This window comes from Mesoplodon mirus (genome assembly GCF_964341445.2).
Source record: "Mesoplodon mirus genome assembly, chromosome: X".
In the NCBI taxonomy this organism is placed as follows: Eukaryota; Metazoa; Chordata; class Mammalia; order Artiodactyla; family Ziphiidae; genus Mesoplodon; species Mesoplodon mirus.
The window spans coordinates 34,713,810-34,731,291 of NC_138981.1; the positions used below are offsets into that span (position 1 = coordinate 34,713,810).

The following is a 17,482-nucleotide window of genomic DNA, read 5'->3' on the forward strand; positions in this document are numbered from 1 at the left end:
AGTTCTTCTAGGTCCTTGTTAAATGTTTCTTGCATTTTGTCTATTCTATTTCCAAGATTTTGGATCATCTTTACTCTCATTATTCTGAATTCTTTTTCAGGTAGACTGCCTATTTCCTCTTCATTTGTTAGGTCTGGTGGGTTTTTACCTTGCTCCTTCATCTGCTGTGTGTTTTTCTGCATTCTCATTTTGCTTATCTTACTGTGTTTGGGGTCTCCTTTTTGCAGGCTGAAGGTTCGTAGTTCCCATTGTTTTTGGTGTCTGTCCCCAGTGGCTAAAGTTGGTTCAGTAGGTTGTGTAGGCTTCCTGGTGGAGGGGACTAGTGCCTGTGTTCTGGTGAATGAGGCTGGATCTTGTCTTTCTGGTGGGCAGGTCCACGTCTGGTGGTGTGTTTTTGGGGTATCTGTGGTTTTATTATGATATTAGGCAGCCTCTCTGCTAATGAGTGGCGTTGTGTTCCTGTCTTGCTAGTTGTTTGGCATAGGGTGTCCAACACTGTAGGTTGCTGGTCGTTGAGTGAAGCTGGGTGTTGGTGTTGAGATGTGATGTCTGGGAGATTTTCGCCGTTTGATATTACGTGGACCTAGGAGGTCTCTTGTGGACCAGTGTCCTGAAGTTGGCTCTCCCACCTCAGAGGCACAGCACTGACTCCTACCTAGAGCACCAAGAGCCTTTCATCCACACGGCCCAGAATAAAAGGGAGAAAAAGTAGAAAGAAAGAAAGAAAGGAAGAAAGAAAGAAAGAAAGGAAGAAAGAGAATAAAATAAAATAAAGTAAGATAAAATAAAATAATTAAAATAAAAAATAATTATTAAGAAAAAGAATTCTTTGAAAAGTAAAAAAAAAGGATGGACAGAACCCTGTGACAAATGGTGAAAGCAAAGCTATAGAGACAAAATCTCACATAGAAGCATGCACATACTCAGAAAAAGAGGAAACAGGGAAAAAATAATAAATCTTACTCTCAAAGTCCACCTCCTCAATTTGGGATGATTCGTTGTCTATTCAGGTATTCCACAGATGCAGCGTACATCAAGTTGATTGTGGAGATTTAATCCGCTGCTCCTGAGGTTGCTGGGAGAAATTTCCCTTTCTCTTATTTGTTTGCACAGCTCCCGGGGCTCAGCTTTGGATTTGGCCCCGCCTCTGCGTGTAGGTCGCCGGAGGGCGTCTGTTCTTTGCTCAGATAGGACAGGGTTAAAGGAGTCGCTGATTCGGGGGCTCTGGCTCACTCAGGCCGGGGGGGAAGGAGGGGCATGGATGTTGGTCGAGCCTGAGGTGGCAGAGACCGGCGGGACGTTGCACCAGCCTGATGCACGCTGTGCGTTCTCCCGGGGAGGTTGTCCCTGGATCACGGGACCCTGGCAGTGGCAGGCTGCACAGACTCCCGAGAGGGGAGGTGTGGATAGTGACCTGTGCTTGCACACAGGCTTCTTGGTGGCTGGAGCAGCAGACTTAGCGTTTCACAAGCATCTCTGGTGCTCGCCTTGTGGCCCAGCATGTGGTGAATCCTGGGGAATGTTCCGTGTGCACTTGAGAAGAATGTGTATTCTACTGCTTTTGGATGGAATGCTCTGTAAATTTCAATTAAGTCCATCTGGTGTAGTGTGGGCCAGGCTTGTGCTGGGCTGGTCCCAGCCCACCAGTCTGAGTTCCAGATGTTCCTGATCTGCTGCCTCCTGTATGCCAGCAGTGGCCGCCCTTTCCCCATGAGATGTAGTGCTGGGTCTGAGCCAGCTCCATGCCCCACACCTGTGCACTCTCTTCAGCAATGGCAGCCTTTGCCCTAGTGGGGCGCTGCACCATGGAGCAAGATGGGCCAGAGCAGGCACTTTGTGTGGACTGGGGCATGCACTGGGGTGGCCGCAGGGAACTGGCCAGGGTCCCAGTCAGTCTCTATCTGCTTGCTCCACCTTGTTTTGACGGCAAGCAAACGTGTACATGAGTGAAATCTAAGTTTCTCACAGCACCCTTGCCAGTCCTATTGGTCTTCAAACCAGCCAAGGGGACTCATCTTCCTGGTGTCATACCCTAGGTCTGGGGTGCCCAATATGTGGTTTGAACCACTCACTCCCCAGGGAGGATCTCCAAGCACATGTAATCCTCCCCCTTCTGTGTTCCCTGCTAAGGGCACAGGTCCCAATCCTATTGCTTCTTTTCCCTTCCTTCTTAACTGTGTGTATCTTTCTTCCAGCCTTCATTGTAGAAGATCCTTTCTGCCTGTCTCCAGTTTGTTTTGAGTGAGAATTACTCCACATGTAGATGTATTTCTCATCTGTTCATGGGGGGAGGTGAGTTCAGCCTCTTCCTCCCCTGCCATCTTGATCTCCCAGTAGCCTACTGCAGGTTTTTAAAATTCTCTGGTTTTATCATTGTGAAAGCATCTCCTGTTTTTATCTTCCAAGCATTCCTCACAATCTCTGGTTTGCTAACTATATCCTTTCTCATTTGTGTACGTGTAGATAGTAGTTTTTGTGTCTAGTCCATCAGTATGAGTCAGTTATCACTTTTTACGTTTTGAAAATACAAATACTGATTTTTTAAAAAGTTAATGCATCTGTATGGCTTAAAAGCCACATAGTTTTCTCTGTAGTCAGTCAATGGCGTATTACTCGTTAGCATCAGGAGAAGAAAGAGGAAGAAAAAGAAGAAATAATACTCATGTTAAGAAAATCATAGACACATAAGAGAGGAATCTTTAGAAACATATTCTTCAGAAGCATATTATTTTTGAGTTCATGTGGAGCATTTACCAAGACGCACTGTTTTCTGGGCCACACAACAGGTCTCAAGAAATTTTAACAGATTCAAATCGTGCAAGATATGTTCTCTGACCACGATGGAATTAAACTAGAAATCATTAACAGAAAGATGTCTGATAAATGCCCAAATATTTGAAAACTAATAGTAAAGTACACTTCTAAACAATCCAAAGGTCAAAGAAGAGATTAAGGGACATTAAAATTATTTGGACTGGAATGTAAGCAAAATACAACATATCAACATTTGTGAGATGCAGCTAAATCAGTGCTTAGATGGAAACATATAGCACTAAATGCCTATATTTAAAAAGAAAAAAGTCACAAATAAATTATCTAACTTCCAACCTTAAGAAACTGAAAGAATGAGGAACAAAATAAATCTAAATCAAGCAGAGGGAAGGAAGAGTTTGTTGCAAGCCAGGAAGTGTTTTGTAACCTGAGACAAAGCTAAGATGTTGAGGACTCTGGATAAAGCAAGGGTGAAGCATGTCTACTGTTATTGGGGACTGGCCCCAGGGAGAGGCCAGTGGGCCAGATGTAGGGTCTGTGGTTGAGCTGGTCATTTCAAATAGAAGTCTAAGTGAGAACTCTTTCTACCGTATGGTGACAAAAGATACTGAATCAAGGACCTAGGACAGACTGAGGGTTCCTTTTAGGCTTTGGGCCAAGGTAAATTGAGGTGACTACCCAAGGCTTGGTCCTTTGAATGACATGTACCTGTATGCCTGGAAACAAGTGACTGGACAGAAAGAGCCAATTCAAAATCATATATCCTTCTTGTTAGCGATCTTTCTAACTTCCTGCCTCTAGGGAAACAAAAAGGAAATCCAACCTTCATGCTAAGATTGCCCTTGAATAATGCTACTTCTCCTTTCTAGATGTTCCTTGATGTTTCTTTGAATGTTATTTTATCTGTGTCCAAATGTTCAGAGTAAGAAGAGAGTCAACAGCATGATTTTACTTAGGCTCTGCCCTGGCCCTCTCACTGGGGAGGGCCTACATATTCACACAAACAATGAAGAAGAATAGGCATCTGCTGCTGCTTTCTAGAGGTGATGGAATGGTTTCTCCCCAGGCCAAATTCGACATAGAATGTAAATTTAAAAGAGCAGTGGTAGTGATGGTGGCGGTCACAGTGGTGGTTTGGTGCATATCAGAGAGAGAGAGTGTGTTTGTGTGTCTGAGTGTAGATAGGCTAGAGTCACAGTCCAGGGAGTTCTGGAGGGTTCAAGTTGACAGTCTTAAGATCTGTGATAAGGACACAGAGTTTAAGTTAACAGGTCAAGATTGCTTAGATATTATCATATATGCCCATCAGAGCTGAGATTATGTTCACCTTTCATTCCTTTAGTTTCACTCTCTCTTTCCTTTATTCTCAGTTTTACTCTTCCTCGTTCCTTCAGTGAGTAACTAGAGATCCAGGAAGTGAAGTGATTTGGGGAAAGATGAAAAAATCCCATTTATTTAGCAACAGAACAACCTAGGGAAAGTGGAAGATTTAAAGTGGCATAGTGTCAGAACCCGAACCAGACAAAGCCATCACAAGAAAAGAAAACCACAGACAACTAACATGAATAAACATTGCTGCAAAAATTCTGAACAGAACACTAGCAAACTGAATTTAGCCACATATAAAAATGATCACATACCATGATCAAGTGGGCATCATCCTAGGAATGCAAGGCCATTTCACCATATGAAAATCAGTCAATGCAGTGCATCATATTAATAGTATAAAGGACAAAAACAGCGTCTCAATAGATGGAGGGAAAGAATTGAACAAAATCCACCACGCTTTTATCAACAAAACCAAACCAAAACCAACTAAGAAGAAAAGGAAACTTCCTAATCCCCCACGGTTAACATCATACTTAAAGGTAAAAAACTAAGTCTTTCCCCTAATGTCTGGAACAAGCCCAAAATGTCTGTTCTCAGCACATCTATTCAACATTGTAGTGGAGGTTCTAGCCAGGTATATTAGGCAAGAAAAAGAAATAAAAGGCATTCAAGTAGGAAAGAAAGAAGTAAAATTATGCATTTTCTTGGAATCATATGGTATGTAATTATATCTCAGTAAGGTGGTTATTTTTTTAATAAAAGGAACAGTGTGTCAGCCACAGATCAGGCTGTGCAATGGAGATGAAATTCAGAGTAGTGACTATGCAGCTCATTTGTCATGAAATAATATTACTTTCATGATTTGGCAATATTGAAGGAAGCAAATTTTCATGTTAATGATGGCTTCTTTTCTACCACCCAGCAGTATAATAAGATGAAGAAAGCATTCAGAAAAGGGGGCTTAATAGTCCTTAAGGGAAAAGGAACCTGGTAAAATTGAATCCGTCAATAATTACTTGTTAATTTCTGTATGTGAGGCTCTGTTCTAGGTATACCATAGAAGAAAGAAATCCTTGAGAAACAAGTTCCTAACCTATAAATACTCTGTCCTTAACATAGGTTAAATTTGACTTTTGGGCCATAGTCCTAGTAGATGTAGGGTTTGTTTTCGCTTTTGTTTTTCCTTTAACATGCTTTATTCATCATCCATCTTGAACAGTGGCTCTTGGTGGCCACTAGATGGAAGCCTAACAACACCCCACATTTTCAAATGCTTTTTTTTTTTTTTTAAATCACTTGATTTGTTCAAACTAGATTTGAGGCATGAACAAAGCTGTCATTGTCTTTTTTTTTTTAAGCTGTCGTTGGCTTTGAAAATGTGAATTGCCATCTGTGTTTATTGCATAATTGCCCAGTGTGAGTGCTTTATTGTTGCTGTCACTCATTGCAGTCATCCAAACCATAAGTCAGTCTAGGTCGGCCACCTGTTTGGAGACCCAAGGTAGAGTGAGATTGGGCTCTTACCATTCACCTCCTCCATGCCACTCCAGGAACTCTGCTGTACTCTCTTCCCTTGTGGTAGGTTGTATTATTTACTCACAATTCTTTCTTCCCTCCCTGTCCTAATCATGACTTCACTGGTGGTGGTAAATACTTCCTTGCTCCCTGATTTTGGGTGTCCCAAGTCAATTTTTTTGGACAGTGGTATATGAGAAGACATAAGGTTTGCCAAATTTGACCAAAAGATGTAAATGTCCCTGCATGGTTGGGCTGGGCCTCTTATGTTTCTTGCATCCAGCATTTGAAGAACATGTCCTAGGCACATTGCAGAATAATGGGACATGTAGAACAGACATGAATCCACCCCAACTAAACTCAACCCATAGCCAAACCTAGCAGGTACCAGCTGACTCCAGCAAAAGTCATTCTCTAGACCTGTGAATGAGATTTTGAGGTTGCTTGGTAGACAGCTTTACTGCAGCAAAATTGCCTAAGGCAGCTCCCCAAAATGCAAGTTTCATACCTAGTTATTTTACTAACAGCAGCCAGAATTTGGTTACTCTCAGTTATGCATACAGTGGCTATTAGCCATTGCAGATTGGTGCCTGGTAAAGTCCATTTTCATGTTCTAATTCACTTTAGCAATGCTTTAACAAAAATTTGTCAAAGAGGAAAACTTTACCTTTATATGGTTTCTAAGACTCAGTTACCATGAAAAACAGTAAACTTCAAGGAGCAACATGGCACTGTATTATACACACAAAGAAAAAAGTACCTCCTAGGGGCAAGTCATTTGGCTTTATTTCTTTATAGAATATGTACAGTCTGTTTCTTTTATAAAGTAACTTGCGGTGGAGATGGTAGACAGGCACTTGAAAAGATGCTCAACATCGCTAATCATCAGGAAAATGCAAATCAAAACCACAATGAGCTATCACCTCACACCTGTCAGAATGGCTGTCGTCAAAAAGCACAGAAATGACAAATGTTGGAGAGGGTGTGGAGAAAAGGGAACCCTTGTGCACTGCTGGTGGGAATGTAAATTGGTACAACCACTATGGAGAACAGTTCCTCAAAAAACTAAAAATGGAGCTACCGTTTGACGTTGCAGTTCCACTTATGAGTATACATAGGAAAGAAACAAAAACACTACTTCGAAAAGATACATGCACCCCAATGCTCATAGCAATATTATTTACATTAGCCAAGATATAGAAGCAACCCAAGTGCCCATCAACAGATGAGTGGATAAAGAAGATGTTATATATATATATATATATATATACATACACACACACACACACACATACACACACATACATATATATGAATGTGTATATACAATGGAATACTCAGCCATAAAAAGAATGAAATTTTGCCATTTGCAACAACATGGATGGACTTGGAGGGCATTATGCTAAGTGAAATAAGTCAGACAGAGAAAGACAAATACTGTATGATGATATCATGTATATGTGGAATCGAAAAAATACAGCAAACTAGTGAACATAACAAAAAAAGAAACACTCACACATATAGAGAACAAATGAGTGGTTACCACTGGGGAGAGAGAAGGGAGGAGGGGCAATATAGGGGTAGGGGATTAAGAGGCACAACCTGGGCTTCCCTGGTGGTGAAGTGGTTGAGAGTCCGCCTGCCGATGTGGGGGACACAGGTTCATGCCCCGGTCTGGGAAGATCCCACATGCTGCGGAGCAGCTGGGCCCGTGACCCATTGCTGCTGAGCCTGCGTGTCTGGAGCCTGTGCTCCGCGGCGGGAGAGGCCAGAAAAATGAGAGGCCCGCATACTGCAAAAAAAAAAAAAACAGAGGCACTACCTATTATATATAAAATAAGCTTCAGGGATATATTATAAAACACAAGGAATATAGCGAATATTCTATGACAACTACAAATGGAGCATAACCTTTAAAGACTGTGAATCGCTACATTGTACACCTGCAACTTAGGTAATATTGTATATCAACTATATTTCAATTAAAACAGGAAGAAAAAGTAGCATGTGGTAGGGAGAATAATGTCACCCCAAAGATATTTACACCCTAATCCCTGGAATTTGTGAATATATTACTTTACATGACAAAAGGGAATTTGTCTGTGTGATTAAGAGCTTTGAAATGGGGAGATTGTCATGGCTTACGTGGGTGGGCAAAATCTATTCACATGGGTTCGTAAAAGAGGAGAGATTTTCCCAGTTAATAGTCAGAGGAAGATGAAACTGTGGAAGAATAGTGATAGAGATGGGCATTGCTGACTTTGAAGACTGAGGAAGAGGGATACAAGCCAAGGAATGTTGGAAGCCTCTAGAAGGTGGAAAAGACAAAGAAACAGATTTTACCCTGGAGCTTCCGGAAGGAACTAAGTCCTGAATATACCTTAATTTTAGCCCAGTGAGACCTGTGTTAGACTTCGGAGCTACAGAACTATAAGAGAAATGTGTGTTGGATTTTTTGTTTTTTTCCCATGGAACATGTTCCTTGATTTGATTTGATTTACAATGTTGTGTTAGTTTCAGGTGTACAGCAAAGTGAATCAGTTGCACATACATGCTTTTTTTTTTTTTTTTTTTTTTTTTGGCGGTACGCGGGCCTCTCCCGTCGCGGAGCACAGGCTCTGGACACGCAGGCTCCACGGCCATGGCTCATGGGCCAAGCCGCTCCATGACATGTGGGATGCTCCCGGACCAGGGCACGAACCCGTGTCCACTGCGTTGGCAGGCGGACTCTCAACCAGTGCACCACCAGGGAAACCCCCTTTTTTTTTTTTTTAAAGATTCTTTTCCTGTATAGGTCATTACACAGTATTGAATAGAGTTCCCTGTGCTATACAGTAGACCCTTATTAGTTATCTGTTCTATATATAGTAGTGTGTATATGTCAATGCCAGTCTCTCAATTTATCCCTCCCTGCTGGTAACCATAGGTTTGTTTTCTACGTCTGTGACTCTATTTCTCTTTTGTAAATAAGTTATTTGTACCATTTTTTTAGGTTCCACATATAAGCAATATCATATGATAGTTGTCTTTCTCTGTCTGACTTACTTCTCTCAGTATGACAGCCTCTAGGTCCATCCATGTTGCTGCAAATGGCATTATTTCATTGTTTTTTATGGCTGAGTAATATTCCATTGTACATATGTACCACATCTTCTTTATCCATTCCTCTGTCGATGGACATTTAGCTTTCTTCCATGTCTTGGCTATTGTAAATAATGCTACAGTCAACATTGGGATGCATATATCTTTTCAAATTATGGTTTTCTCTGGATGTATGCCCAGCGTGGGATTGCTGGATCCTATGGTAGTTCTCTATTTCGTTTCTTAGGGAACCTCCATACTGTTTTCCATAATGGTTGTACCAATTTACATTCCCACCAACAGTGTAGGAGGGTTCTCTTTTCTCCATACCCTCTTGAGCATTTATTGTTTGTACACTTTTTGATGATGGCCATTCTGACTGGTGTGAGGTGATACCTCTTTGTAGTTTTGATTTGCATTTCTCTAATAATTAGTGATGTTGAGCATCTTTTCATGTGCTTTTTGGCCATCTGTATGTTTCTTTGAAGAAATGTCTAGGTCTTGTGCCCATTTTTCTATTAGGTTGTTTGTTTTTTTTGACATTGAGCTGCATGGGCTGTTTATAAATTTTGGAGATTAATCCCATGTCGGTTATTTCATTTTCAAATCTTTTCTCCCTATCTGTGAGTTGTCTTTTCGTTTTGTTTATGGCCTTTTATGTTACCCTTGATTTCAATACTGTACTTCTGACTTATAGATGACATTTCTGTATGTGGAGGCGGTTTTCCATCCTTTTTCAGTGGGAAAGATCAATAGCTCATTGTCAAGGTAAAGAAGAGATTTGGATTGCCTTTCCTTGTTGGACTGAAACTAGTTTTAGGGAAAGGTGTTTGACCCCCTTCTCCCAACCTAGTTTCCCTTGGTCAATTGAACGAATAGCCATTACTCTTTCTATATGCTTATTTCCAACGAGAGTGTACTTTTGTGAGGGCTGCACAGCATTTTATTCCCCCCTCCCCTCTCAACAGTTTGGAACACATAGTAGGTCTCAAATAATTGTTTAGTAGATAAACTACTACTTACTTGGATTAACTAAACCAACACCTCAAATGTGGCCCACAATTGCCCACTGACATTTTTTCTATTATTATTATTTTTTAATCGAAGTACAGTTGATTTACAATGTTGTGTTAATGACAAGTATTGCAAATTACAGGTAAGAATTGTTTTTTCTATTGATGCTGGAGTGAGTCAAGGGAATAAATAAATCAGCTCGGTTTCCCTCTTGAGCCAAAAACCAGTTGAGACATAAGACACAAGAATCAAATAGATAAGAGAGAAAAATATCAGCTTCGTCACTCTAAGATTGAATTGTACAATGAAACGGAACATATGGCCATAATGAGTCCCCCAGAACCTCCCTTCCTGACAGCATGTCTGAGAACGCAGCCTCCCACTTGCAGGGGGAAATCATTCCTGGGGAACTTATCACAGGGAGTTTGTGAGAGAGGGTGAATCTTTGGGGTGGCGGGGGACAGAGAGAGAGAGAGACAGACAGACAGACAGACAGACAGACGGACAGAAGGGGGTAAAGCTAAAGAGCCACACTGTGTTAGTTGGGTCTTCTGAGAGGCAGACTCTGAGACACAGGAGTGCAAAAAATTTATTGAGAGGTAAAGTTTTGAAAGATAAAAGAAGGAGAAAGCACAATTGGGCAGGAGAGCCTGAGATCTCAATGCACATTTGACAAAACGTCTGCCAACCCACTGGGGAGCTCCACAGCAAGCACTGTCTATTAAAGGGGTACCACTTTGGGCTGAAATGCCAGGCCTTGGCACTCCTGCTATGTTCAGTCATTGGTTGGGGCTGCCCAAGAAGAAGAACATGGCTTTCAAACTCTGGAGGCTGTCACCTAACTTCACTTGTTGCAACTCACTGTCAGGTTCTTTCTGGAAGGGGGATCCGAGTGGCACCCCTCCAGGGCTGCCACACAGACCTACTGTGTTCCTTTTCCTACTGTCTCTGATTAGAAAAGTTACTCTTTCATCCCTGAAGAGCAATGGACAAGGGAGCAGAGAGGAGCTAGCTGTGTTGCTCCCATGTGTTTCTTTCTCCAGCAAAGAAGTGGAAACACAGAAAGAAATACCAGTTAAGGAAAGGTCCTTTACACAAACGTGAGACCTAAGAAATAATTCCCTCTGCTTCTTGCAACCAATACCATGTAATCCCACTTGCCTTCTCAAAAGGTCCTGTTAACTGGAGAGCTTTTTATGTTGCTGAGCCAGAGGTCTGGGGGGGACGCTGCGTCGCAAGATGGAAGAGAAAATAAGTAGGGGTGAGGATGACAAGAATGGAGCCAATGACGCTGGGCACTGTATGGAGGAAGGACAGAGAGAAAATCATTGTATCAAAGAAGGCTAAGAAGGGATTTGGGAGAAGATAAATGTCAGAGATATTAAAGTTGATTACTTTGGGTAGCATGTTATAAATTCCTTCTTGATCTCCACTGTGGAATCTTAAGAAAGTCTGCATTGCCCTCAGATGCTCCTGTGAGTGTGGATTCTTCACAGGATGCTCAATGAGGTATTGACATGTATGCCTGGAGGAATATACCACGCAACAGAACTTAGTAGCTGAGACACAGTCTACCTTAGGTGTGCGTGATGCCAAAACCTATGCTGTCAACTTCTCAGCTTATACTGCTGTTGGTTGGCTTCCAAGGAGGGTGGCAGTGGTTCACAAAGTCAGTGGAACAGCTTAAAAATGATTTTGCCCTGAATATGCCAGAATTGTGGAGTTCCTTCTTGAATGGGCTTGTGTTCCAAAACCCGGGGTGTGGACCCAGAGAGTGGAGACACACTCTTTGTTTTCCGTAGTTGCTCCAGAGTAACTCTGCCTGGTTAGTCAACCCCCAAGGGTTCACGTGACTTGACAAAGAAGATAGCCGTGATCCTCCCTATCGTCGCATTCAGCCGTTACCATGGAGTTTATCCTGGGTCCCCCCTGGAATAGGTGACAGGTGATCAGAAGCAGTCCCTCTGGGCGGAACTACAAGCCCAGACAGCCAAACCAAAAGAAAGAAAATGCAGTCTCTGGTGAAGAGCAACGGAGAGAAGCTAAAAGCACAGACCCTGGATATATAAAATGAATGCCCTCAAATCCTCCCATCACCGCCGTCATTGTTATTACTAAGAACAAGTCAGTTGTAGGAGTCAGAAAAGGTCGGTCTCTGTCCCTTCCTTTTCCCCGAGGCTGCAGTGATGACTGCTCGCCCAGCTTCTGTCCAAACCCTGCTGCTTCTGGTTCTCTCCGGTCTTCATCTCCTGGCCTCGGTGCCCACTTTTCTCCTTCCGCTGCTAGTCCACTTTCTCCTCTTCCATAGGCCAGCCTTTGGTCTCCTCTTATAATAACCGTGGCAGCACAGAGCACGTAGTGTACTGAACTGCCACAGGCAGAGGCCAAACAAGAATGGGACAAGTATTGACCTCCCCTCTGGTTAGCAAGCACCATGTTTCCTTTTTATTTTATATATATATATATATATATTTTTTAGTGAAGTGTAGTTGATTTACAGTGCTGTGTTAATTTCTGCTGTACAGCCAAGTGATTCAGCTATACATATATATATATATATATTTCCTTTTTTTTACATTCTTTTCCATTATGGTTTATTATAGGATATTGAATATAGGTCTCTGTGCTATGCAGTAGGACCTTGTTGTTTATCCATCCTATATATAAAAGCTTACATCTGCTAACCCCAGCCTCCCACTCTATCCCTTCCCCACCGCCTCCCCCTTGGCAACCACCAGTCTGTTTTCTACATCCGTGATTCTCTTTCTGTTTCGTAGATAGGTTCATTTGTGTCCTACTTTAGATTCCACATATAAGTGATATCATATGGTATTTGTCTTTCTCTTTCTGACTTACTTCACTTAGTATGACATTCTCTAGTTGCATCCATGATGCTGCAAATGGCATTATTTCATTCTTTTTAATGGCAGAGTAATATTCCAGACATCCTTCTAAAAATGCCTTTTCTGTTTTGATTAGCCAGCATCCCATTTTGTGATTTGCCACCAAGAACCCTGACAAATACAGAGATTATGGAAATTGTTAGATCGTAGAAGATTAGAGCCTGAAAGAGAGGGTGGGGTGTCAGGTAAGAGAAGAGCTAATGGAGAGGAAAGAGATGTTCAGACTGAGTAAGACCAGACGTCTAGGGTCAACTCTGAAATGTTTTACTTGTGAGACTCCCAGAAGGTGTGTCAAATCTAGGGGGAGTTTAGTGAAGGGGCAGTGAGTTCATTTGGGGACTTGTGGAAACTGAGTTTTCTGGCGACATCCAGAAGGAGATGTTTCACAGATGGCTGTGCAAATGTCATAGTCAAGGGAAGCGCCTGGGAGTGGGGGCAGAGAGAGAGAGAGAGAGAGAGAGAGAGAGAGAATATGACTGGCCCATGGATGTGGCTGAATTGGAGGGGAAATATATATTGAACAGGGGTTGAAGAGGCCAACAGCAGAATGCAGGAGGATGGTTAGCTTTATATAGTTCTCTCTAGATAAACCTTAGGTAAACCACGAAAGGACAAGGAAGGTAAGAAAAGAAGGGCACTGTTAAGAACTACGGAATGATCAAGCAGAGCAAGTGCTGAAAAGAGACTAATGGTAACGTGAATTAGTAAGCCAGTGATTCCTTTTGAGAGAGGAGTTTTGGTAGAGTTCCTTAAAGGGGAAAAATGTGTCCCACCTCCTGTGTCGCGTAAATCTACCGCCTCTCCCCTGTCTCCTCTGGGTCTTCTTTCACTAAGTGTATCCCAGTCCACTCCTGAATTTGTAACCTTTCCCACTCTGTTGGCTCCTCTGCAGTAAATGAACATAGCTAAAGTACCCTTTCCACTATTCTCCACTTGTAGAACTCCAGTTCCTCTTTGAAGACTCAGTGTCACCTCCACAGCGGATGTTGCCTAGGACCCAGGTAAGATTTAGACCCCTTTCCTCTCCTGCACTCACAGGGCACCTTGTAAGCCTCCTCTTTTAGCTCTTCCTCAGATAGATTGGTGCTCTCTCTCTGTGTGTCCATCTTTTCCACCACGCTTGTGAGCAGGAACTGTGCCCGAGTCATATTATATTCCTAGTGCCAAGCATAGCGCAGAAAACTTCAAAGAATCCAGGATAATTTGTTGAAAGAATTTGGCTAAAAATTCTTGGCTCTTTTAATTGGGCCATTTGGCTAAAAAGAAATTCCAAAGCTGCATGAATGCTCCCTCCTAGGATGTTTTATTTTAGGTTTATTTCTTGGATTACGGTTCTAAAAAATATTTTAAGGTGGAACTTTTACTTCTCCATCAACTTTATAGAAAAATTAAACTTTGGGGAGAAAGAAAATCATGCCCAGGGAATTAGCGCACAGAAAAAAAAGAGACTAGATCTCCTTGTTGCATGTGGCCTAGTGAATATCAGATATAACATGTTGTAAACCAAAAGTAATGTTACCAAAAAATAAACGTTAAAATACAGATTAAAGGGAAGGAGTCTATTCCTCCTCAGGCAAGGCAGTCGCTTTGCATATTAATGAAACTTAAATGACTCACAGTAAGAAAAATGATTGGAATAGATTGCAGTAACTTAAAAATGAGTACACTTTAAACAGCTTGTGTGATGACTATGTGATTATGGAGAATCAAAATGGCTAGTCCCACTCTGATGCTCCCAGCAGAGAGATGACTGCTGGCCCTTAATTAACAAAGCCACACGTGGAGCCCAGGAAGCTGTAGACACAAAGAAAGTTGACAGGTTGACTTTGTGAAATACGCAAAGATGTCAGTCTGGAAGGTGACAACTACAATTCCGGGGCGTGTGAGGGTTAGGGATGTGTATAAAATCTTATAAACATCCAAGCCATTCTAGAATATTCACTGAAAGTGACAAGAAAATGGAAGGAAACGGGAAAAGACAAAGAGCTGCATAAAGACAGGTGAAAAGTTTAAAATATTTGCTGGCTTGAGATGACTTCGGGGCTTGTGGCAAATTACTGTAAAACATGGCTTGGCAAAGATTTCCTGAAACGTTTTAGGCTTTGCCGGCCCCAGGGTCTTTGTTGCAACGTATGCAGCCACAGACAATAGGTAATTGATTGGGTGCGGCAGTGTTCCAGTAAAACTTTGTTTATCAAAACCCTTGGGGACCAGACTTGGCTTGCAGACTGTAGTTTGCCAACCCGTACTCTAAAAACACCAGTTTGTGACAAAACAGCGCATTGCGCAAAAGCTAGTATGTAAATATGTGTGTGTGATCGATAATTGTTGGTTCAATCATTGTTGTTCGGGTTTTTATTGTGCTTGGTATGTTTTTCTTGTGCTTGGCCCGGTACTCACATGAGGGTATGGCTGAGTGAGTTGGTTAAATCGAGGCATCAGTGTTATTTTCCAGCGTCCCAGGCGATTCCAAGGTGCAGCCACCACGTTTAACAAATAGGATGCTGAAGAATGCTACGCAAAATTCAATGTGCCTATTATTCATCACCTGGGGTCCTGTTAAAATGCAGGTTCTGATTCAGTAGGTCTGAGGTAGAGCTTGGGATTTTGCATTTCTAACAAAGTGTCAGATGACACTGACCTGCAGGTCCAGGGACCACATTTTGAGTAGCAAGGTGCTTGCACTGGCTTTCAATACCTGGGATGTCTTGGTCCTGCCCCTGAGACTGATGTAATTGGTCCTGGAGGTGGCCTGGGCATCGAGAGCTCTACAAACTCCCAGGTGGCTCTAAGGTGCGGCAAAGCTTGAGAACCTCTGTGCTCAATCCAGTGCGTGGTGACCTAAATTTTCGTTATTATGTTATCAGTAGCCCTGTTGGCCATTCTCCCCTTCCAATCCACCCATTCCTGTCCTTTTCAGGTCCAAACCTCCAGAAGATGGGTGGGATCAGGATTAGCTTTTCATCCTTTCAGTCTTTGCCACCTCTGAGGAGTGGACTGTAGTTCAGGATGGAAAGAGGAGGGAGGCTCAGGCCACCTGGGTCGGGGAAGAATAAGCAGAACAGTTGTTCTAGGGGCCGAGTTAAAGGGGAGGCTGGTTGAGACAAATGGGGAATTACCACAGAGGGTTGTCACGGCAAAACTCACCTCCAGGCTTGGGCCTGAGCTTGGGGCACTGAAAACAGCCATCTACCCTCCTGAAGCCTGGCAGCAACTGGCAGCCAAGCAGCTGGGAAGGATTTCTCCTTCTTGATATGCAGAATGACACAGTTGGTCGAAATGCAAGAGAGACCCCTAGTGGCAAAGTATAAAGGTGAAATCCTTTCATCAACAAGTCATAAACACCACAAATGAACTTAGCAGTAAGTGAGTGATAATGATGGTAATGATGATAAATGGTGGCTTACAAATAATATATGTCCTATATGTGCCAGGCACTGTTGTAAGTATTTAGAAAACATTAACTCATTTAATCTCAGCAACCCAGTGGGTTTGATGGTTTTTAAAAAATTTAGTTGATTGACAATATGTTTGTGGTGTACAGCAGAGTGATTCAGTTATACATATGTATTCTTTTTCATATTCTTTTTTCTTATTGTTTATTACAAGATATGGAATATAGTTCCCTGTGCTGTACAGGAGGTCGTTGTTGTTTATCTGTTTTGTGTAGAGTAGCTTGTATCTGCGAATCCCAAACTCCTAATTTATACCGCCTCCCCCCTTCACCTTTGGTAACCATAAGTTTGTTTTCTATGTCTGTGAGTCTGTTTTTGTTTTGTAAATAAGTTCATTTGTATCATATTTTAGGTTCCACATATACGTGATATCATATGACATTTGTCTTTCTCTGTCTGACTTAACTTCACTTAGTATGATAATCGCTAGGTCCATCCGTGTTGCTGCAAATGGCATTCTTTCATTCTTTTTTATGGCTGAGTAATAGTCCATTGTATACATATACCACATCTTCTTTATCCACTCCTCTGTCGATGGCCACTTAGGTTGCTTCCATGTCTTGGCTGTTGTAAATAGTGCCGCTATGAACACTGGGGTGCATGTATCTTTACGAATTATAGTTTTCTACAGATATATGCCCAGGAGTGGGGTTGCTGGATCATGCTGTAGCTCTATTTTTCGATGTTTAAGAAACCTACAGACTGTTCTCCACAGTGGCTGCATCAATTTACATTCCCACCAACAGTGTAGGAGTGTTCCCTTTTCTCCAAACTCTCTCCAGCATTTGTCGTTTGTAGATTTTCTGATGATGCCCATTCTAACTGGTGGGAGGTGATACCTCATTGTACTTTTGATTTGCATTTCTCTCAGAATTAGTGATGTTGACCATCTTTTCCTGTGCTTCTTGGCCATCTGTATGTCTTCTTTGGAGAAATGTCTTCTGCCCATTTTTTGATAGGGTTGTTTTTTTGTTGTTGTTGTTATTGACTTGTATGAGCTGTTTGTATATTTTGAATATTAAGCCCTTGTCAGTCGCATCATTTGCAAATATTTTCTCCAACGGGGTTGACACTTTTATTATCCCTGTTTTACATATGAGGAAACTGAGGTGCAGAGAAGTGAAATAACATGCCCAAGTTCCCCCAATTTAGGAAGTGGCTCAACTGGGATTTGAATCCAGTCAACCTGTGGTGAAGGATCCAAGACAGCGAACTGCTTCTCCAAAACAGGAGAGTAAGAAGGATCTTCAGTCAATTTATAGTTGTAAACACTCACAAACAGCTGCTCAGCCAGTGCTTCCTGATATCTAGAGGAGAACAGTATATACATATGTATGTGTGTATATATATATATATATATATATATATATATATATATATATATACACATACACACATAGAGAGAGAGAGAGA

General features: G+C 42.0%; 1 long non-coding RNA gene across 1 annotated transcript in view; it reads left to right on the forward strand.

The window, feature by feature from the left end:
• The first annotated feature begins 13,492 nt into the window (after positions 1-13,492).
• LOC309796906 overlaps positions 13,493-17,482 on the forward strand; it is a 109,748-nt gene continuing 105,758 nt past the window's right edge. Inside the window, exon 1 of the long non-coding RNA XR_014292520.1 lies at positions 13,493-13,615. This is a non-coding gene — a long non-coding RNA (uncharacterized lncRNA). The remainder of the gene's footprint in view (positions 13,616-17,482) is intronic.